Source organism: Lutra lutra, chromosome 16 (genome assembly GCF_902655055.1).
Source record: "Lutra lutra chromosome 16, mLutLut1.2, whole genome shotgun sequence".
NCBI classification, from domain to species: Eukaryota; Metazoa; Chordata; class Mammalia; order Carnivora; family Mustelidae; genus Lutra; species Lutra lutra.
This window is the reverse complement of record NC_062293.1, coordinates 4,490,111-4,511,840: the sequence shown is the minus strand read 5'-3', so window position 1 is coordinate 4,511,840 and position 21,730 is coordinate 4,490,111. Positions and strand designations below refer to the sequence as shown.

The following is a 21,730-nucleotide window of genomic DNA, read 5'->3' as shown; positions in this document are numbered from 1 at the left end:
TCCTTGCTCAGTGCAGCCTACTTGTCCCTCTCCTTCTGTTCCCCCACCCCCACCTCCCACTTCCCACCCTTTCTCTCTCTTTGAAAAAATGAAACCTACCTCCAGGAGAAGGCTGACAGCAGGACAGGTGACATCTAGCTGGGAGGTGGTGTGGCATTGGACGGGAAATAAAGGAAAAGCAAAACCTTTTTGGCTGGGTTCTCAGCCTCTTGGTGTCCTACAATTTCAATTAGCTTCTGATAAAAGAAATGAAGTTGGCTCTAGCCCAGAAAGTTGTAAGGGTCCTCTCAAATTTTGGAAGCTTCTGATAAAAGAAATGAAGTTGGCTCTAGCCCAGAAAGTTGTAAGGGTCCTCTCTAATTTTGGAAGCTTCTAAACAGCTGGCTTGGCCTTTGGGGTCCTTGCTTCCATCCATCCACACATCCATCCATCCATCCATCCACCCACCCATCTATCCATCCACACATCCACACATCCATCCATCCATCCATCCATCCACCCATCCACGCATCCACCCACCCATCCATCCATCCATTCATCCATCCACCCATCCACACATCCACCCATCCACCCATCCATCCATCCATCCACCCATCCATCCATCCACCCATCCACGCGTCCACCTATCCACCCATCCACGCGTCCACCCATCCACCCATCCATCCATCCACCCATCCATCCATCCACCCACCCATCCATCCATTCATCCTTTCATTATTTTAAAAGCAATGACGGAGTGCACAGCCAGAGCCGACCACTATGTGTTAAGCCCTCAAGACGTGGTTTTGTCCCCTCTGTCTCTGGAGAAGGGGAGCTCACTCTAATGTTTAATGCTCCAGCAGAATTACAGTTATGAAAAGCACACACTGCAATTCAGATTTAGGCTGAAAGTATTAATTTCCTGGTTTTAATTATTCAATAGAAATTAATGAAAATGTGAGCGGAATCTCAAAGGAGACTCTAACCCGTGGGCATGGGCAGAGGGAGAGAGACAAGCTGTACAAAGTGGAGTCTAGGGAATTGGGTGAACTCAAAAGCCAAGGGCTCCATCACCTATCTGCCACCCAGCCAGGCTGTGAGCTTCCCAAGTGTGGGGACCCTCCTGCACCAACCCGAGTTGGCGTTTGCTCATTCCTTTGGGAGGTGGGTGACGGGGAATGCACTGTGCCCCCATCCGGGCCAGGTGCTATGCCAGGAGTTGGGGAGATGAGACCCAGCCCTGCCCTCAGGGAGGGACAGATGAGTGGCTTTCCCATCCCACCATAAGAGCTACGGCCCTGGTGTGATGACAACACGGAGCAGGGGTATTTGTCGAGTCCAGAAGACTGAATTATCGAGGGGTGGGCAGCCCGGGGACGAGCGGAAATGAGGAGAGTAGCTACCATAGGAGGTGGCTTCCCCAGGAAGGAAGAGGATCAGAGCTTTGGGGAAGATGATTCTGAGGATGGAGAAACTGGGTGCCAGATATAGGACAGGCTCCCAGAAGAGACAACACACAGATGTGAGGATGGATCCCCAGAGCCCTGGCTTTGGGAGCCCTGGCAAAGGAGTGCCCATACCTGAGCTTAGCTCCGGGCATACCACTGCCTGTCTCTGAATGGACCATGAGGATCTTGGATAATGAGCATCTCCATGGGAACCACGTGGGGATAGGGGCTTTCCCATTCTCGTGTGACCTCTGAGAAGGGGGGGGGGGGCACAAAAAAGAGATCAAGTCCAAACCTCACGCTCAGAAGCAGGGTTTGGAGCAAACTTGAACTTGATGTAGCAAAACGCTGTCTATATCAAAGAGTATGAGCAGACAAGTCATAGGTTGGAAGAAAATATTTGCAAAAGGCACGTGTGAAAAAAGACTGTGATCCAAAATATACAAAGAACTCTTAACATTCAACAATAAGAATATGAACAACCTTAGGAACTGGCTCCCACACACCTTCCTCGTTGTCCTTTGCTCTCTGCTGTGACTGTAAGTAGCAGTTCCTTGCTCACAGGACATTGGATTTCAAGATTGCCGTTTTGTTTTGTTTTAAATCAGCGTTTTTAGATGCAAATAACAAATGTCCCGCCCTGGAATCATTACCACTGAGGCCCATCACTCATCATCCTGCTTCTTCCCAAGAAGGACATCTCTTCTCTGATTGGTAGAACCTTCAGGGACTCTCTTCTCTGGTTGGTGGAGCCTCAGAGGAGTCTCCTCTCTGGTTGGTGGATCCTCAGAGGGGTCTCCTCTCTGATTGGTGAAAAGGCATCAGGAGCCCAAGTTCCAGCTACAAGGATGGCGGGGAATCCACCAGGGCACTGCCCACTTCTGCCCACGGTGGGACGTTCCAAGACTAAGGATGGGGTCAGAGGCTGGGCAGCCAAAACGATGACAAATGTCAACAACACTTCACATGAAAACTTCGGAAAATCTAGACCAGTACAGACAAACAAGTGAAAACCACCTACATTCCCTCTACTGTTAATTTTAGCATATTTCCTCCCAAACAGTCTGTGCGGATGTGGATACGTTTGCGTAGCTGGTAACCTCCCATCTCTGCGGTTTTGGTTCTGGTCCTTCTTCCTGATGGGTGGCAGAGCATGCTATTCCAAAATAGCCACTCTGGCGCAAGGATTATTGTGAGCTGAAGGCAACTGAGAAGCAGCACAGGCAAGAAAACCTCTCTACTCCCTCCCTCTCTGCCTAAAAGCAGGACCCGAATGTGCGAAGTTGTCCCCCCACCCCCCAGAAAGGACTGAAGTTAATCGCCAGAGACACTGTAGATCCCAACCAGCCCAGAGAGGCACCAGAGGGTCCAGCTAATGTCGCTGAAGCCAGCCCCTGTCTTCCTCTGGTTCCCACAATTTACTGCCCTTAGAAGCCTGGACTCCTTGGTCTTGTCACTTCTATTCGGATTCCTTGTTTTGTTAAAATGCTGTATAAGCCTGAGTTCCAACCCCTTTGAGCTACTCCTCACTGGGTACTTCCACAAGTTAATAAACTCTAGTTTCTTCTCCTTGTGAATCTGCCTTCTATCAGCCTAACATACAGACCCCAGCTGGAGACGGAGGCGGTTTTTCTCCCCTGCCTTCCTCAATAGCCTATCACAAGCATTTTATTTTGTCCTTAGAAAGTCTTGGTTGATGTTATTTTCTTTTGTAAAGATTTTATTTATTTGAGAGAGACAGAGCATGAGTGGGGGTGGGGGGCGGGAGGCGCAGGGGGAGAGGGACAAGCAGACTCCCCACCGAGCAGGGAGCCCAACGTGGGACTGGATCCCAGGACCCCAAGACCATGACCCGAGCCGAACTCAGATGCTTCGGCAACTGAGCCAGCCAGGCTATTATTTTCAATAGTTATATAATGTCCCACTCTCCAGGGAAGTCAGTTACGATAAAATTCCCCATTCTCACCCCCTCTGGGGGGTTTACAGGGAGGTGACCTCCAAGAGCTGGTCCCAGTTCGAGGAGACCACGCACATGGCGGTGAGGGACATGGATGGGTCAAAGAGCACTGAGGCAGAGAATCCTGAGTCCAGAGGCAGGAGAGAGCTCTGCGGGCCGTGCTGGGCAGGGCAGCTGGGACCCATGCTGTGCCCGAGGGGAGGGCCTCCCTGTTCCTTGCACACCCACGCTCAGTGCCATGGGGGGGAAGAAGCCGGGCTCTGAAGACGGGCAGACCTGAGCCGGACTCCTACCTTCCGTGCGCTTCCATGTTCTGGCTAGAAATGTGGGCATTTCCATGGTGCCCATGTGCAGGGTTGCTGAGTGGACACCAGGTCTTCCTGGTGGCCCAGTGTCTAAGTTTTGTTTTTGTGGCAACAGCATCCCTGTTTCCCTTGGGAAGACACCCCTCTCCCTTGCTGGGACTTCTTGGCGGCCCATGACCCAAAACAGATGAGAGGTTCCTGCCCTGCCCCTCCCAGGCCTATCGGCTTCCCTGATCTTTGCTCCCTCTCCCAACTTAGGACCAACCAGAGAAGGCCACATACGTACCTCTAACGTGTCTCAGGAAGCCCAGGCCTGGTTTGCCCACCGCCATCCTCTGCCAGCCTCCACCAGGTGTGCCCGACACCTTCCTTCTGTTCCACCAGGAAGCTTCCCACCACCCCCCCCCCCCGCCTGCTTCAAGTTTCTGCCAAGACGAAAGCGATGGGGCTCCGGCGAACGGAACCCACAGTAGTTGCCTGCTCTCGTGTGGCTGGTCTCCATCTCGTTCCGCGTTATTTTCTCCAAACACTTAGGTAACATTTACCTGATACACAGTCACTCTGCATAGATGAACTCCTTCACGCAGAGAAAGGTCTTGGAATGAGCGACAAAGGCCACCCCCAAACCCGCATCCCCCCCTAGAACTAAGTGTCCTGTCCAGCACGGCTGTGGGTTCATCTCGGTTTTTTGTTATCTTTGAGCTGTGTCACAACTCTGTGTATTGGAGAAAACGGATAAGAATCCAAATCATCCTTGTCGGCAAAAATGCACGTGACTGAGTTTGGTGGCCCGAAGTGGATTATTGCCCCGTGGCTGGTTTTGCTGCGTTGGTCCGTTCACTGCAGCCTTCCTGACCGTCCGCGTACCTACGCTTTTTAAATTCTCCTTTGAAATGGTTGTAACATCTTGGTTCCCTTGTGAATGAATGAGCTCAAGAAATTCTTGCATACACGTTCATTTTCTAATTGATGGAGCTGTGGTTTTGCTTTTCTTTTTTTTTTTTTTTTAAGATTTTATTTATTTATTTGTCAGAGAGAGAGAGGGAGAGCGAGCGAGCACAGGCAGACAGAATGGCAGGCAGAGGCAGAGGGAGAAGCAGCCTCCCTGCCGAGCAAGGAGCCCGATGTGGGACTCGATCCCAGGACACTGGGACCATGACCTGAGCCGAAGGCAGCTGCTCAACCAACTGAGCCACCCAGGCGTCCCTGATTTTGCTTTTCTAAGAATTGTCCTTTACCGTGTCTCACAGTTTTTGAGGTGGGTACTGTTATAATCTCTTCAGGTTAAAGGGGAAGTGCCTGAGTCACAGAGAGGTTAAGGAGTTTGCAGAAGGGCACACAGCTGGGACCAGGATTTGGCCGTAGGAATCTGGCTTTAAATCTGTGTGCCTCTAAGAACACTGGAGCTCTGTTCTTTATTAGCCGACCCCACAAAATGGGTACAATATTTACAGATGAGAACGGGGAAGCACAGAGTGGTTAAGCAACTCATCCCGGGCCCCGTGGTTACTAAGTAGCTGATTCTACAACAGAACAGCTGTCCCCAGGGATGCTGGGGTGAGGGTCCTGGGGGAAGCACTGGCCGAATATTAGTACAGAGGGGGGCTCATATTTTGGGAGTGCTTTCTAAGTGCCAGTTCCTGAACCAAGAGCTATGCCCAGATCATGTCATTTATCCCTCGCAATAGCCCTACAAGGCAGTTAATTTTTTTTAAAGATTTTATTTATTTATTCACAGAGATCACAAGTAGGCAGAGAGGCAGGCAGAGAGAGAGGTGGGGGGGGGAAGTAGGCTCCCCGCTGGGCAGAGATCCCGATGCGATGCAGGGCTCGATCCCAGGACCCTGAGGTCATGACCTGAGCGGAAGGCAGAGGCCTCAACCCACTGAGTGACCCAGGCGCCCTAAGGCAGATAATTTTTTTTTTAAAGATTTTATTTATTTATTTGTCAGATAGAGATCACAGGTAGGCAGAGAGGCAGGCAGAGAGAGAGAGAGGGGAGGAAGCAGGCTCCCTGCCACGCAGAGAGCCCAATGTGGGGCTCGATCCCAGGACACCGGGATCATGACCTGAGCCGAAGGCAGAGGCTTTAACCCACTGAGCCACCCAGGCGCCCCAAGGCAGATAATTTTTTTAAAAATATTTTATTTTAGGGGCACTTGGGTGGCTCAGTCGTTAAGCGTCTGCCTTCTGCTCAGGTCATGATCTTGGGGTCCTGGGATCAAGCCCCACATGGGGCCCCCTGCTCAGCGGGGAGCCTGCTTCTCCTTCTCCCTCTGCTCCTCCCCCTGCTCCTGCTCTCTGGCTCTCTCAAATAAATAAAATCTTAAAAAAAATTTTTTTTAATTAAATTAAATTAAATTTTATTTTTTGAGTCATCTCTATACCCAACATGGGGCTTGAACCCACGACCCCAAGATCAAGAGTTGCAAAGGCAGATAATTTTATTATCCCATTTTACAGATCAGGAGACTTGGAGGGAGGGAGTAAATTGGGTCTGTTTATTTGGGGCCGAGATCTGCAGGCTGAGATGCCTCGGCCAGGGCCCCACTGGGGTCCGCCTTCAGACCTGGTGTGTGTGCCCCTGGGCTCCCTGATGCCCACCCTCCAGGCCCGGCCTCCCCACCACCACCACAAAGACTTCACAAAGGCTGGAGACCTCGCTCAGCCTGACCTCCCCAGCTCGGCTGAGCTTTGCCCCCCTCCCCCAGCCTTGAAAATCAGCTAATTATCCTGAGGGGGCAGGAGTCCAGTCTCCTGGGCCCTGTGAGGGGAGGCGCAGGGTCAGGGATCCGAGGGCCTCTGGCTTCCTCTGTTTACGGGGGACTCTGGAGCTAATTGAAAGGAGCCGACCAGCTGCAGGGGTGGGGTCCAGGGCGGGCTGAGCAGCCAGGCTCCCCCACAGGCGGCGGTGTTATGAGGTATTAAGGAGGAGAAAACACGGAGCGGCTTCGTTTGCAAGGGAAATGGCTTGACAGGGGCCCTTCATTTGCAATCTTTGGGCTCTGAGGTTTTGATTAGCGGCTGAGGAAAAGGTCCCTCCTGTTTTATGCATGAGGAGCTGTGCTGGGCGCCAGGGAACCCGTGGGCCCAAGGCCCACTCCCACCCTCCCACCCTCCTACCTGTTTCTTCTCTTCCTCCCAGGATGGGGGGGTGGGGGGTAAGGAGCAGAGGGGTCAGGGCGGGAGGCTTCCCAGAGGAGCCTCCCCTTGGTGAGGATGGAAATTTCCCAGAGCAAGGCTTCCCCCTGCTTGTCTGTGAAGCGGGAACCACAAGATCTCCATCCTGAGGCTTCGCGGGAATTTAATGAGCTCAGCGTGGAGGTGCCTGGCTTGGAGCAGGAGATGATTTCTGGTGCTGGGCACGCACCCAGCGACTCTGTGGAAGTCCCAACCCCCACCCCACCAGACCTCCTGGCCCCTCCACAGCCCCCAGCCCCTCCTTGTGCTACCTCTGACCCAGACCACTCCCCTTGGGGCACTGGGGACGCATCTCTGCTGGGAAAGCGAGGGAGATGGGGGCACTGAGCTAGGTGCTTGTTAAAAGTAACCTCTCGGGGGGCCTGGGTGGCTCAGTCGTTGAGCGTCTGCCTTCGGTTCAGGTCATGATCCCTGGGGTCCTGGGATCAAGCCCTGCATTGGGCTCCGTGCTTGGCAGGAAGCCTGCTTCTCCCTCTGCCACTCCCCCTGCTTGTGCTCCCTCTCTCGCTGTCTCTCTGTCAAATCAATAAATAAAATCTTAAACAACAACAACAAAAAGTGATCTCTCTGGCCACTTGGAGGGACGATGTCCCTTTAAAAGTTGAAAATTACTTTTTAGTCCTTTTCTTTCACTCACCCCCCCCACCTTCCTCGCCTCCCTCCCTTCCTCGGGTTTTTTCCACCTTCTGCAGGGCTGCGCTAGACCCCCTGCTCTGCAAATGTGATAAAATGCTGTGGGGGAGGCTGCTGGCCTGGCTGGGGCAGAGGCCCAGGGTGAGGCGGCCCAGGGTGAGGCAGCCGAGGCCAGTTGGGGGAGGGAGGACTGATCCAGAAGCTTGACCGACAGTGACAGCGGTGTGGCTGTGTCTCGGGACAATGGGTATGGGCAGGGTGGGGGTGGGGTGTGTGTGCCCAGGATTCACCCTCTGAAATTCCTGAGAATCACAACCTTGGCCTTGGGAACGCCCAGGCTGGGGGTCTCATGAGCTCAGCCTCTGGGGCTCAGCTGCCCCTCAGGGATGAGCCAGGCTGGTGGAGGTGGGAATCCCGTCTCTGTGTGCAGGACACCCTACCGTGAGCCCCTCTCAGACCTGGGTGACAGTCCGGCTCTGTCACTTACCAGCTGGTGGTCTTGGACAAGTTCCCTAACCTCTGAGACAGTTTTCTCATCAGAAGATTGGGGATGGGGACACCTGGGTGGCTCAGTCGTTGAGCGTCTGCCTTTGGCTCAGGTCATGATCTCAGGGTCCTGGGATTGAGCCCCGCATTGGGTTCCCTGCTTAGCGGGGAGTCTGCCTCTCTCTCTCTCTCTCTCCCTCTGTCCCTCCCCACTGCTCATGCACTGTCTCTGTCTCTCAAATAAATTTAAAAATCTTTTTTTTTCTTTAAAGATTTTATTTGTTTGACAGAGAGAGAGAGAGAGAGAGAGACAGCGAGAGCAGGAACACAAGCAGGGGGCATGGGAGAGGGAGAAGCAGGCTTCCCGCTGAGCAGGGAGCCCGATGTGGTGCTTGACCCCAGACCATGGCCTGAGCTGAAGACAGACGCTTAACGACAGAGCCACTCAGGCACCCCTAAAAGAATCTTAAAAAAAAAAAAAATGGGGGATGATCCGCCCTACCTGAGAGGGTGATTGGGAAAGTAGAGATGACGTAGCTAGTGCACGTGACCACCAGGGGTCTTCCGGACACAGTAGCTACCGCTCTGACGCCAGCAGATGGTGTTTCTTGTGGACGGGGAGGGGAATGGGTTGGGGGGTGGGGGACAGCTCTGCCTTAAGCTCAGGATCCCCACGCTGCCAGGCACCCACACCTGCGGGAGATCTCATCTCCTTCCTCCTCCAGCCCCAAGTGAGGCTCTGATTGCGGTGTATCCATGACCAGGGAAGAGAGGAATGAGGCTGCTGCAGCCCCACAGCTGTCCCAGGATTGGTCAGATTGTTCCCCGGAAGCCCCTCTTTGAGGGCATTGACCCCCTGGAGTAAGCCCGGTATTCACAATTTCCCTGGGACATAAACATTGGGGGGATTGAGGACACGGAGCCTGGGCGCTGCATCCGCCCAGCTGCCCGGTGTGGACGTCTCTGGTTTCTGAAGGCCAGGCCGCGCTGCCCAATGAAGACGGTCCTGCAGGGCCCCGGGAAGACTGCAGAGCCGTTAGCATCTGAAGCCTTGAGTCGAAAGGATGGGAAGTTAGAATTCTGATGCCACCTTTCCCTAACCACACGAATGGGAGCAAGTCACTTAATTTTTCTAGGTCTCAGTTTTAAACTATAAAGTGGGGATATGAGAAATAACAAAAAAATAAATGAGATAAGGCACAGGGATAACAGTGCCTGGGGTGTTGCAAGCATCAGTAAAGGTTCAGTTTCGGGGCGCCTGGGTGGCTCAGTGGGTTAAAGCCTCTGCCTTCAGCTCAGGTCATGATCCCAGGGTCCTGGGATCAAGCCTCAAATCGAATCGGGCTCTCTGCTCTGCGGGGAGCCTGCTTCCTCCTCTCTCTTCCTGCCTGCCTCTCTGCCTACTTGTGATCTCTGTCAAAATAAATAAATAAAATCTTTAAAAAAAATGTTCAGTTTCATTTGTGTTATGAGAGCTCATTTCCTGCCAATCCTGGGGTGAGGTTTCCATTTTGAGGGCTGTGCATGTGAGCATCCTCCAAGTCCTCACTGAAATGCAAATGTACCCACAGCAGCAAAGAGGCTTGGGGGCTGGGGGTCACGGGTCAGTGACAGAGGTGACGTAGTTGGGCTATGCTGGTGGAAGGCCCTGCAACCCGGACTACGTGGTGATGGAGCTGCAGAGCGAGGGGGGAGCAGCTGGCCACAGACAGAGCCCCCCGGAGACTCTGGGCTCAGGCGGACAGATGTTGTAAAACACAAGAGAACTTGGTTGCTGAGGACGGGAGTTGCAGAAGGTCCCTTTAAAAAGAGATTCTGCACCAGTGATAGCTGACTCTCCCATCTCCTCTACCTTTCACCCAACCCAAACCTAGAAGCGTCCTTGATGAGGAAGTTGAAACACGGGGCGCCTGGGTGGCTCGGTCGTTAGGCATCTGCCTTCCACTCAGGTCATGATCCCGGGGTCCTGGGATGGAGCCCCACATTGGGCTCCCACTCTGCGGGGAGACTGCTTCTCCCTCTCCCACCCCCCTGCTTGTGTTCCCTCTCTTGCTGTGTCTCTCTCTGTCAAAGAAATTAATAAAATCTAAAAAAAAATTTTAAAAAAGTTGTTGGAACAACTGTTGGAGAAGATAAGGCCACTGAGCTGCAAGGCCACCGGTGGCTGGTGGCACCTGGGGGGATACTGCAAATCTCTCCCATCCAGTACGGGGAGGTGGTGGTGGGGTTTTACTTAATAAAACCTGTCCTTACCCTGGCCTGTACAGAATTCTCACTCCAGAGGGGATAGGAAGGCCCAGTGACCCAATAGCCGAAGAAACACCAATTTGCTACCTAGTCCTCTTCTGTTACACATGATGAACCACAGAAGGTCACCAGGCCATTTGAGGAAGGCCACTAGGTTGGAGGGAGACTCAGGAAAACAGCAAAGACACTGGCTGGAGGAAGTGGAGACGATTCTTGGGAGGGCTGATAGCATTCAAAACCTGTGCTGAATATATTCAGAGGGGTTAGAGAAGATGTTCTATTTATATAACAAGGACTCAATTTGGTTAGGGAGAAAAAGACCAGAGAACAACTGAAGAGCTCTTGAGATTAAAATATATACATATGCTTGCTAAAATTTAAAGTCTAATAGAAGCACTAGAAAGTAAATCATTTCAAATCGCAGAACTAGCAGAAGCAGGTGGGGTACATAAAAGCAAAGAGAAACAGACTGGAGAAAGTAAGGTGAGTCAGACTAGCACCTCACTACCTGTACATGGAACCAGATGCTTAGAGAAAATGGAATACTCCTTCCAAGTTATAAGGGAAAATCGTCCCCAACCTAGAATTCTATACCTAGCTAAACTGTCTGTCAATAAACCTTAGAGCAGAATAAAGACATTTCATACGTGGAAGGACACAGTCGATCTTCAACGTGTCCTTTCTTCGAAAGTTGCTGGATGATATAATTCAGAGAAATCAGGAAATGAATAAAGAAGGGTGGCTCAGTCATGAAGCGTCTGCCTTCTGCTCAGGTCATGATCCCAGGGTCTTGGGATCCAGCCCCGTACTGGGCTCCCTGCTCAGCGGGAAGTCTGCTTCTCCATCCCCCACTCCTCCTGCTTGTGTTCCCTCTCTCGCTGTGTCTCTCTCTGTCAAAGAAATAGATAAAACCTTTTAAAAATAAATTAATAAATAAATAAAGAGGAACATACAGGATCCAGAACACTGGATCCAATCAAGAAGAGGAGTCAAGGGAAGTTTCAAGGTTAGGGTGACCAACTCATTCCAGGTAGCTTTCTTGTTTCCAGCACTTAAAGGCTTATGACTTTTAAGCCTGGAAACTAGGATGACTGGTCACCCTTGACCCAGAGAAAGTCAGTCAAGATTGCCACTCAAGGAAAAAAGATTCTGAGATCAAGGTTTCCTGGGAGAAGGGGTGTTCTGTAGAATTTATAGTATGATACAGACATGATTAAAGTCAAACTATGGATAAAGCAGACAACACTTGATTGCAGTTCAGAGACAGATTATACATGTTAAGACCTTTGTAAAAATTAAAATGTGGCTGTCAGAAGGAGTGGGAAAGATTATGGGGAGGAGGGGGGTGGTGTGCACATAGCCTTATGACAAAGTAGGGTCGAGAGATGCTGTTTACAACATGAAACAGGTCTGCATGTCAGAGCTAGAAAGTGCTCAACAGAACCAAAGTAACGACGATGATAGCAATATAATAGCAACAACGATCACTTTCAGACTCTGAGAGGCAGAGGGGGATGAGAAGGAGGTGAGCCAAATCCCTCCTGCTCATTGCGGAAATGAAGTCTTCAAAGAAGTCATGAAACAGAAAATCTCCATGAAGCTCATATCTGATAAAGAACTTGTATCTAGGATATATACAAAGAGCTCTTGTAACTCATAATAATAAGAAAGCAATGAATTGGACAATAAAAAATCACAAAAGTTTTGAACAGACACTTCACTAAAGAAGAGAGGCAGATGGCCAACAAGCACATGAAGACACTCATCACAGACATTCAGATGAAGACGACGAGGAGGTACACTTATATGCCTATTAGAACTGCTGAAGTTAGAAGTAATGACAAGACCAAGTTTTCATGAGGACACAGAAATGGGAACTCTCATGTGAGGCTGGCAGGAGGGTGGAAAGATACCGCTGCTCTGGAAACCATCCATCTGGACATTTCTTACGGAGCTAAGTGCATGTTTAACAGAAACCCGGCATCCCACCCCGAGGTGTCTATTCAAGAAAAATGAAAATCTACGTTGGCTTATACTTGTATGGGAATGTTTACAAGCACCTTTCATTCAGAATCACCAAAAAAGGGAAACAATGCCAAAGCCCATCACGTGGAGAACAGGCTACACAGTGTGGTAGAGTCACACAATGGAGTCGTACACAGCAACGGAAAGGCAGACACGCCTGTCTGCTCAGTAACGTGGGTGAGCCCCAGACGCTCTCTGCTCTATGTCTTGGTGGTGATGGTAGCTACGTGACTGCATATCCTTGTCAGAACACACAGAACAGGACATGTAAACAGCGTGAATTTTACTGTATTTCGTTACGCTTCAAGAACCTGTCTTAGGAAAAAAGCTGTTGTAGACTTGGCCCCACATCTAGAGAAATCCGGTCCTCGGGGACTCTGGGCTCCAGGCCTTTGCCCTGTCCTAGTACATGTAGACTGTTGTGTTCTGTTCTGAGCAGCCTTCTCCCTCGCCACCCAGGTACCTCAAAGTTTAATTTTTGAAAAATGAAAAGCGTGATTCTTAAACCAGTATAAAGTGATTATGTGTTGGCGCACCCGGGTGGCTCATTCAGTCAAGCATCTGCCCTCCGCTCAGGTCATGATTCCGGAGTCCTGGGACTGAGTTCTCTGTTGGTCTCCTTGCTCACTGGGGAGTTTGCTTCTCTCTCTGCCCTTCACCCCACTTGTGCTCTCTCACTCGCTCTTGATCGCAAATAAATAAATAAAATATTTTTAAAATAAGTGATTATATATCTAAGACTTACTGAATTCATTAACGAAGGAACCAGCCGGCTGGTACAGTCGGTTCAAAGAGATTCAAGAGCCTGGATACATATAGGCCTGGAGAGAAATCTGGAATAAGACAGCTGTGTTAAGTACAAAGCTGGTTAACATCCTTTGGAGTAATGAAATGGTAACCTTTGGGATTAGCTTTTCTATGGGACAGAAATCATTTGCATCTCTTCCAGACAAAATTCATTTGAATTGTTATTAGACAAGAATCATTTGCACAGCTAACAGTTTTATACAAGCTGACATCTGCCCTTCAGAGTTGCAAAATAGCCTTATCAGTAGCAAAAAGTAGGTCAAATCAAGGTACAAACATTCTGTGTAATTAGACGGTCCCCGTGTGGTGTGGGTGTGGCACAGAGCATCCCAGCGGTAACTGAAAGGACACTTCCCAGTGGCGGATTATTTTTCTTAATGTAGGACAGCCATGGGACACACTGCCAGGGGCCTCGCTAGGGCCCAGGGTGCGTGCGTTTATGATTTCTGTAGATACGGCCTGGAGCTTGTACCAGACAGGCTGTCCCTGTGATCTGGATCTCATGGCTTCCCTGGGGTGATTGCATCCAACGGGATCCTGAGGGTTAAGGGCTAGACGTGGCCTCTGTTGTTTTGGGGAGGGTGGGGATGAGGAGCGGAGGGTGGGGTCCCACCGCCAGCCCTGGCTCACTGAGAAGTCACCACCGCACTCTCTGGTGACTCCGATATCCTCTTACCGGCACCTTCCTCCCACTCTGGGAAACCGTGCGTCTTCTGGGCCCCGATGTGGATCACGCTCCCCTAGTGGGTTTCTGTCCTTACTGGGTGTTATCTCCTTGAACACAACCACGTCTCTGGCCTTTTAGCCCGTTCTTCCCTTGTCTGCGTGGGATTCTGGCATTTCTAGCTCGCTTGGTGTGGACATCACCTTCCCGTGTTTCCAGGGCTGTCCCAGTTGTGTCTGCCTCTCCTGAGGCTGATTCCCAAGTCCTGGAGGAGGGCTCCCTCCCCAGCTGTGCCTTCCCCCCACCCTCACCCCCGGCTCTATCAGACCCCTGCAGCACCCCATTCCCTGTGCTTCTGTCTGGCTCCCGCAGGGACAAGCATGCTGCACCCCCTACTACCTCTGGGGTGGGATTCTTTTCTTCTGTGTCCTCAGCTGGGCAGTACCACTACTTGACCCCGCCTGCTGGTGGCCAGAAGAGTTGGTGGGGGCAGCTTCCGAAAGCAATCCGTGTTGTTTCGCTGGGGGAAAAGCCTCTCCATGGTCTTCAAGACCAGGGCTGGAGGTGGACAGTGGTGTTGGCCCTTAGCAGCAAAGTGTGGGCCTTTCCGTAGCCTCAGAGAGTCTGGAGGAAATCTTGGATTCAAGATTTGGGGGACCATCAGTCCAGAGGTGCCTTTCCCGTGTATCAGGGTCCCATTCTTCCCAACCAGGGCCCTGAGCTTGGCATGGTAGATCCTTCTGAGTAGTTGTTGAGCTTTCTATGGAGTTCTGCTGCTCTTAGGGTTAAGTCTTGGGTTTTCTGAGGTCTTAATCCAAGAGATGAGAGCCTCTTAGGGTCTCCCCAAGAAGGCCCTCCACTGTTTACCCTTGGATTTTCTCTGCTTTTTTTCCCCCAAAGCATCACCGTCTGTGTTCGACAAGCGTCTCCTCCACGTTTATCCAGTGGCAGATCTAGGACACCAGTGGCTCATTCTCTGCCCCCCGCTATGCCGTTTACCATGGGTAACATTTTAACAAGTTTTGTTACCTGTGCCAAGATCTGTCTGTGCTCCAGACACTACCACCATTGGGGTCCATGTTGCCAACCAGATGGTAGGGGACCAAGCGCCAAAATCCACAAGCATGGCCGTTTTTGGACCACTCCTGGCGCCCGTTGTCACATGTTGGCTTCCCCAGGGGCAGACTTTGAGTCAGAGATTAGCATCGCATGGGTCATGGGGTGCTCTTGGGATCTCGCCCAATGTGATGGTATTTGGAGGCGGGGTCTTTGGGAAGTCATCAGGTCATGAAGGTCATCAGGCCTCGTGCATGGGATTAGCAGCCTCCTAAGAGGAAGGCCAAAGAGCTCCCTCTCTTTCTGCATTGTGAGGACTCAAGAAAGAGGCCTTTTGCCATCTGCAAAAGAGTCCTCACCAGAACCCCGCCCAGCTGGAATCCTGATCTCTGACCTCCAGCCTCCAGAGCCCTGAAAATAAATTTTGTGGCTAAGCCACCCAGGCTATGGAAATTTATTACAGCAGCTGGAACAGACTACAGGGTCAACCCAGAGGAATCATCGTGGGGCCCCTCTCAGGATGGAGGACGGTGCAAGGAAACCAGGCTCTGGGGAGGAGGCGTTGGCCTTGATCGTTGGCAAAGAACCCCCAGACAGGGGCTGTCTGACAGCACACAGCAGGTGGGGGCTTCCAGCAAACAGTCTGTCCTGGTCCCCAGAACACTTGTCACATGGTGTACGCTGGTGTGTGTGCTCACGGGCAAGGCCCGTGTGAGCAGGGAGAGCGTGTGCCTGGTGTTCCTGCACACAGGCTGGGTGGGGTGCATGGGTGGGAGGCCAACCCCCACCCACATCGACGCAGGAGACCCCAGCCCAAGCTCAGGGAGAAATCAGGGCTCTGCCCTCAGCACTTCATGCCCTGAGGGTGGGCTGGGAGACTGGACACCGGAGTGGCACAGGGAACGCCCCTTGCGTGCGCTAAACTTTGACATGTGCTCACAACCGAGTGGTCCGAAAAGCTCTTTTCTGAAGCACCAGACTTCTGCAAAAAGCACAGACTTTTGCAAACGGCCTTCCTGAGAAAGCAGGAAAAAAGGCCACCTGGCCGTACAAGGACGCGGGGCACCCGCAGTGACCAGGTCACTAAGGGACACTCAGCCCTCAGGGGCAACAGCAGGTCGGATCCCAGATGTGCGGGACCAATTTGATGCCGGCTGTAAAGAGAAGTCAAGACAAGTCCATCTTGAGGAAGGCAGAGAACAGGCAGGAAAAACAAACCCTCAAATCTCTGAACTTTCTGAACCAAAAATTATGGCCTGGATTCCCCCTTCTACTTGAGAATGCATTTAAAATGAAAAGGATGAAAGGAGTCTGGATCCCAGGGCCCGGCCCCTGCCAGCTCTCCCCAGCCTGGGGGCTGCGCTCTTCCCGGGTCCTTGGTCGCGGGTCCTTCTACTAGCCACGCCCCCCGCCCCGTCCTTCTACTAGCCACGCCCCCCGCCTCTTCTCCTCCCCCCCAGCCCCGGTGACTTGCCGCAACCACAGCGCATCTCTGTAGCATTGCCGAGAGGGCTGTAAACGTTAAGTCACATTCTGTTACGCATTTAACACCTCTCCTTTATTGAATAGAATAAAAGCTCATGAGCGCAAATAGAAAGTGCTGCAAAAATACATATCCGTTAATATAATAGTTGAAATTGCAAGGGTTTCAAAAACCTAGGCAGAACGATGTCATCCTGGGGACCGTGCGTCAGGGCTGCAGTCTGGTGGGTCAGACACACACAGCTCCCCTCCCCACTCCCCCCAAAATAACTTCTCCAGGTCGACTCCACCAGGGCAGAAACATGAAACCCAGGAGTGAGTCAGGATTTTGTGAATTGAATTCAATTTCCGATGCCCCAGGGTGCTTGCTATTTAACAGGGAAAACTTAGGCATGGTAAAAAGAAATTATAATGCAAATAAGCCCTCTCCAGTCTATCTTTTTTTTTTTTTTAATCTGATTTTTGCTTTTCTGTGTGTTGAGAGCTGGGAAGAGTGTCCCTGAGGGAAAGCAAGGACCTGGGCGGGCCACCATCCAGCTGAATGCCCCGGGTGACAGGCAGCACCTTCTATGCACTTCTGTGGGGGAAGATACTGTGTGCGGGGATTTTGAGATCTGGAAGCCCTCAGGTCAAGGGAACCAGCTGGCCGCTCAGAGGATGGCATGGCCTTTGCCCCGTGACCCCTGAAGGATGGTTTAGCAGAGCCTCTGTGCTTCCCTCAGCGTCCCTCCTGCCTACCCTGACTGTCCTTGTCCAGAGCCCTCCTGGCCTTGGGGACCATCTTGCCCTGTCCCAGTCCCACCTGGGCACTGTCCCACTGGGCCTTACCCCAAACAAGCGATCCCTTGCAACTCAGGACCACACTTAGTCCTGGCAAGAGGGACCCTGGGTCCCCATTTTAGCAGGCCCCATTCTGATCCCCCTCTGGGGAAACCCTTCCCCTAGGGCAGGGAGTCTACCCAGAGTTGTGCCAAATTTTACAGGTTAGGGACCCGTCCTCCACAAGTCTACCTCCCTTCAGACACCAGTGGCAGCTTCGGGGGTCACCAGGCCACCCTCACTTCTTCCTTTTTTTTTTTTTTAAGAATTTATTTATTTATTTTGTGGGGGAGGGGCAGAGGGAGATGGAGAAGCAGACTCCCTGCTGAGCAGGGAGCCCCATGAGGGGCTCTATCCCAGGACCCTGAGATCATGACCTGAGCCGAAGGCAGAGGCTTTAACCCACTGAGCCCCGAGACGCCACCCCTTTTTTTTTCAAGATTTATGTAAGAGAGAGTAAGCAAGGGTGTGGGGTGCGGGGCAGAGGCAGAGGGAGAGTCTCCAGCACAATCTCACGACCCTGAGATCACGACCTGAGTGGAAACCGAGAGTTGGCGCTCAACCAGCAGAGGCCCCCCCCACCCCACGCCCACCTTCACTTATAATTAGCTGGCTGCCGACTCGGGGGCTCCAATACCCTAATGTTTAATAATTCACTAGAATGGCTTACAGAACTCAGGAAAGCACTGAACTTCTGTTTATTGTCTAATTACAGCCCAAGGACGCGGATTGGAACAAGCCACAGGGAGAGACACTTAAGGCAAAGTCTGTGAGGTCCCAAATGTGAAGCTTCCATTGCCCTCCTCGTGCAGGGACATGCGACAGCCGTTTGGAGAACACTGCCAGCTGGGGAAAGCTCACTTGTGCCTCAGGGTCCAAAATTTTATCACAATTCCATTACGGAGGGAGAGCTCGGTCTTCCAGCCCCTCCTCCCCTCCCCAGAAGCTGGGCTCTAGTCTTGTGGTGGGTCTCGGTAACATGACCAGCTCCGGTTGGAGGGACCAGCCACGAGTCAAAGAGACCTGTCCATCACTCAGAAAAGTCCAGGGTCTATGGGGCACCTGGGTGGCTCAGTGGGTTAAAACCTCTGCCTTCAGCTCAGGTCATGACCTCAGGTTACTGGGATCCCTGCATGGGCTCCCTGCTCAGCAGGGAGCCTGCTGCCCCCACCCCTCTCTCTGCCTGCCTCTCTGCCTACTTGTGATCTCTGTCAGATAAATAAATAAATAAAATCTAAAAAGAAAAAAAGAAAAGTGCAGGGTTTTATAGGTGACCTCCCAAGAACCAGGGACAAAGGCCAGATAATTCTTTTTTTTTTTTTTTTAAGATTTATTTATTTATTTGACGGACAGAGATCACAAGTAGGCAGAGAGGGGTGGGGGGAAGCAGGCTCCCCACTGAGAAGAGAGCCCAATGTGGGGCTCCATCCCAGGACCCTGGGATCACAACCTGAACTGAAGGCAGAGGTTTTAACCCACTGAGCCACCCAGGTGCCCCAAAGCCAGATAATTCTTGATTACACACAGTCCACGGGACCAAGAGGATAGGCCGCTGCCCCCCATCTAGACCATACTCTGGAACTCAGGGCTCCAGAAGGTCTGCCCACCCCCAGGTCTGTCCTTGTGCAGCTGGGCTGGGTGTACACAGCCCTTGTTGTGAGGGGCTGGGGGGTGGGAAGGAAAAGGGGGAAGTCCTGGCTGCCTCTCCTGATGAAGTTCTAGAACATAGGTGAGGTTTGGTGGGGTGAGGTCCGGAGCCGATGACCAAGAATTCTTGAGACGTCTTTGGTGCAAAATGGTGGTTTACTAAAGCCCGGGGACGGGACCCGTGAGCAGGAAGAGCTGCGGCCCGGGGATGTGAGGGGTGGTCTGTTACATACTTGTAAGTTGGGGAGGGGATTAGGGATGGCCTAAGTCTCTAAGGAATTTTGGAAGCAAGGTTTCTAGGACCTTGAGGGTCTAGCTATTGTCTGGGGGAAAGGTTATTCATTACCAGTAATAAAACCTTCTCATGAGACCCTTTAGATGTCTATCAGTGGGCCGTGTGCTTGGGAATGATTGTCGACACTATCTTGGAGGTTTAGAGATAAAGTTTCCAAAGGCATTGTTAAAGTAGACTTACAGGATCCTGGTTGGGGGTAGGGGGTCGGTCAGGCTAGGATTGTCCTTTGCCCTTAGCAAAGCACTTAAGGTGGGGGTAGTTGAGTCCCTAGAGGAGAGTCACTCTGCCTGTTTTAAGGGCTTGTCAGTAGGTAAGGAAATTTAATAATTTTTCTCCTGCCTCTGTTTCCCACATCATGTTCCAGCACAGCAGTCTGAAAATTCTGAACTTGAATCTGGCCTTTGAGGTGCTCTAAAGGCCTATCTGCAAGGTAAGAAAATAGAAAGACCAGAGCCTATTTTATTGAGAGTTTGTTGGCTTGACTTAGAATTTGTAAATGCTCAGACCTGACACGTAGTACGTATACCTTCCTCTATGCTCTGTGCCTGGGGCCCCCCCAAAGTTAGAGCTCGGCCTGGCAAACCCTGCAGTGGTTCCCTTTGCCCCAAGATTGAGTCTAAGCTCTGGGGGTGCACTGAGCTCCTATGGAGGCCAAGAAAAACAAGGCTGTACCCACCTCAAGTCTAGCCTTGACATAAGTGCAGCCATCTTGGCCCCGGCAGCCATCTTAGGTCTCCATGACCGGTAAATGACCCCTGGTTCCAGGAAGACTGACTGAAGGTTTCAAAAACAAAGATCAATCAGGAATAGGATAGCTTAACGTTATAATAAATCATGTCGGAAAAACAAAAAAAACCAGGAACATAGGGCCAGCAGTTGTGGCCCAATCACCTACTGCCGAGTCCACCCCTACTCTGCCTTTAAAAACTCTGACTATAATCTGGTTCTGGGTCCAAGTCCCTATTCCGCTGTGTCGGGTAGACTTGGGCCCAAGCTTAAGCTTGTCAAATAAACCCTCGTGTGATTGCATCGGTGCTGGCTTCTTGGTGGTCTCTCAGACACAAAAACTTGGGCACAACATTTGGAGGTCCCACGGAGATCAAGAGACCCCCAGGACCCCGACCCAGAGGGTCCTGCGCCAGCTGGTGAGTGCACTCGTTTTCCTGTTTGCCTGCATACTTTGGAAGCTCCAATCTGCATTTTTACCTGTAGGAATTCCAAGCAGTATCTGGGTCGACGTTGGCTTAAGCGGACGTGCTGGCGGGCCATCGGGGGTCTTGGAGACGTCCCTTGCCCCCGCCTGGAGGACAAAGTCCTCATCTGTGAGGAGAGCTGGCTGCCATTGCGGTCGGATCCTCCCTTAACTTCCTTTCGGTTTTGTCTTCTCAACCACGCCGGATCATTTGTCTGTGTGAGTGTGTTCTCATTGTCTTAAGTGTATTTGTCTTGCTGTGGACTGAGGGCGTGATGGGACAGACACAAACGACCCCTCTGTCTCTGATGATTGACCACTTCTCGGACGTCAGGGAGAGAGCTCATAACCTGAGCACAGACGTACGAAAGGGAAAGTTTCAGAATTTCAGCATGTCTGAGTGGCCAGCCTTTAATGTTGGATGGCCCCAGGAGGGAACTTTTCAACTGCCTATTATCTTACAGGTTAAGGCTGTCATCTTCAGAGAAAAACCACACGGCCTCCCCGACCAAGTACCTTATATCCTGGTCTGGCAGGACATGATCGAGAATCCTCCCTCCTGGCTTAAACCTTTTCTCCCTCCCAAAGCAGGACCTACATCCAAGATCCTGGCCCTGTGGAACCCAACTCCTGAGTCTGACAAGAAAACGGAGTCCGAGCCAAAGACTCCGCTTTCCCCAGTCTTTCAGGGCACTCCCACGGGGGACCTGATTCTCCACCACCCTACCAGGTCTCCCCCCGCCCTGTCTGCCCCTCCAGCAGAAGCTTCAGGGGTTGCCCCTCCCAGATGGAGGCACCCCCCATACATGGGCCGGCGGCAGGGACACGTGGATGGACCCATCGGGCAGCCCCAGCCCTAAACCTGGGACCAGCCGATTCCACTGTCCTTCCCCTCCACGCCATGGGACCCCCCGATGAAACGGGGGGACAGCCGATGTTATATTGTCCATTCTCTACTAGTGATTTATACAACTGGAGAACCCAACATGCAAAGTTCTCCGATAACCCAAAAGATCTGATTGGTCTTTTGGATACTGTTTTTCACCCATCAGTCACCTGGGATGACTGCCAGCAGCTCTTGTAGGTTCTCTTTACCACTGAGGAAAGTGAATCTAGGTGGAAGCCTGAAAGTCCGTCCTGGGTGACGACAGACAGCTGACGCAGAACCCCGATCTCATAAATGCAGCTTTCCCCTTGTCTCACCCTGCCTGGGACTACAACTCGGCGAGGGTAAGGAGAGGCTCCGGGTCTACTGCCAGACTCTGATGGCAGGTCTCAAGGCTGCAGCACGCAAGCCTACCAATCTGGCCAAGGTATATGATGTAAGACAGGGTGAAGATGAGAGTCCAGCGGCATTCCTGGAAAGGATCATAGAGGCATTCAGACAGTACACCCCTATGGATGCAGAGGCCCCAGAAACCAGAGCTGCCCTTGTTATGGCTTTTGTTAACCAAGCTGCTCTGGACATTAAAAGGAAATTGCAAAGG

The 21,730-nt window shown here is 51.8% G+C and overlaps 1 long non-coding RNA gene across 1 annotated transcript; it reads left to right on the top strand.

The window, feature by feature from the left end:
- Positions 1-3,873: 3,873 nt before the first annotated feature.
- On the top strand, positions 3,874-19,065 carry LOC125087490 (uncharacterized). The gene is made up of 3 exons (XR_007123446.1): positions 3,874-3,883; positions 4,277-4,282; positions 18,879-19,065. It is a non-coding gene; the product is annotated as an uncharacterized LOC125087490 (long non-coding RNA).
- The last annotated feature ends 2,665 nt before the right edge of the window (positions 19,066-21,730 follow it).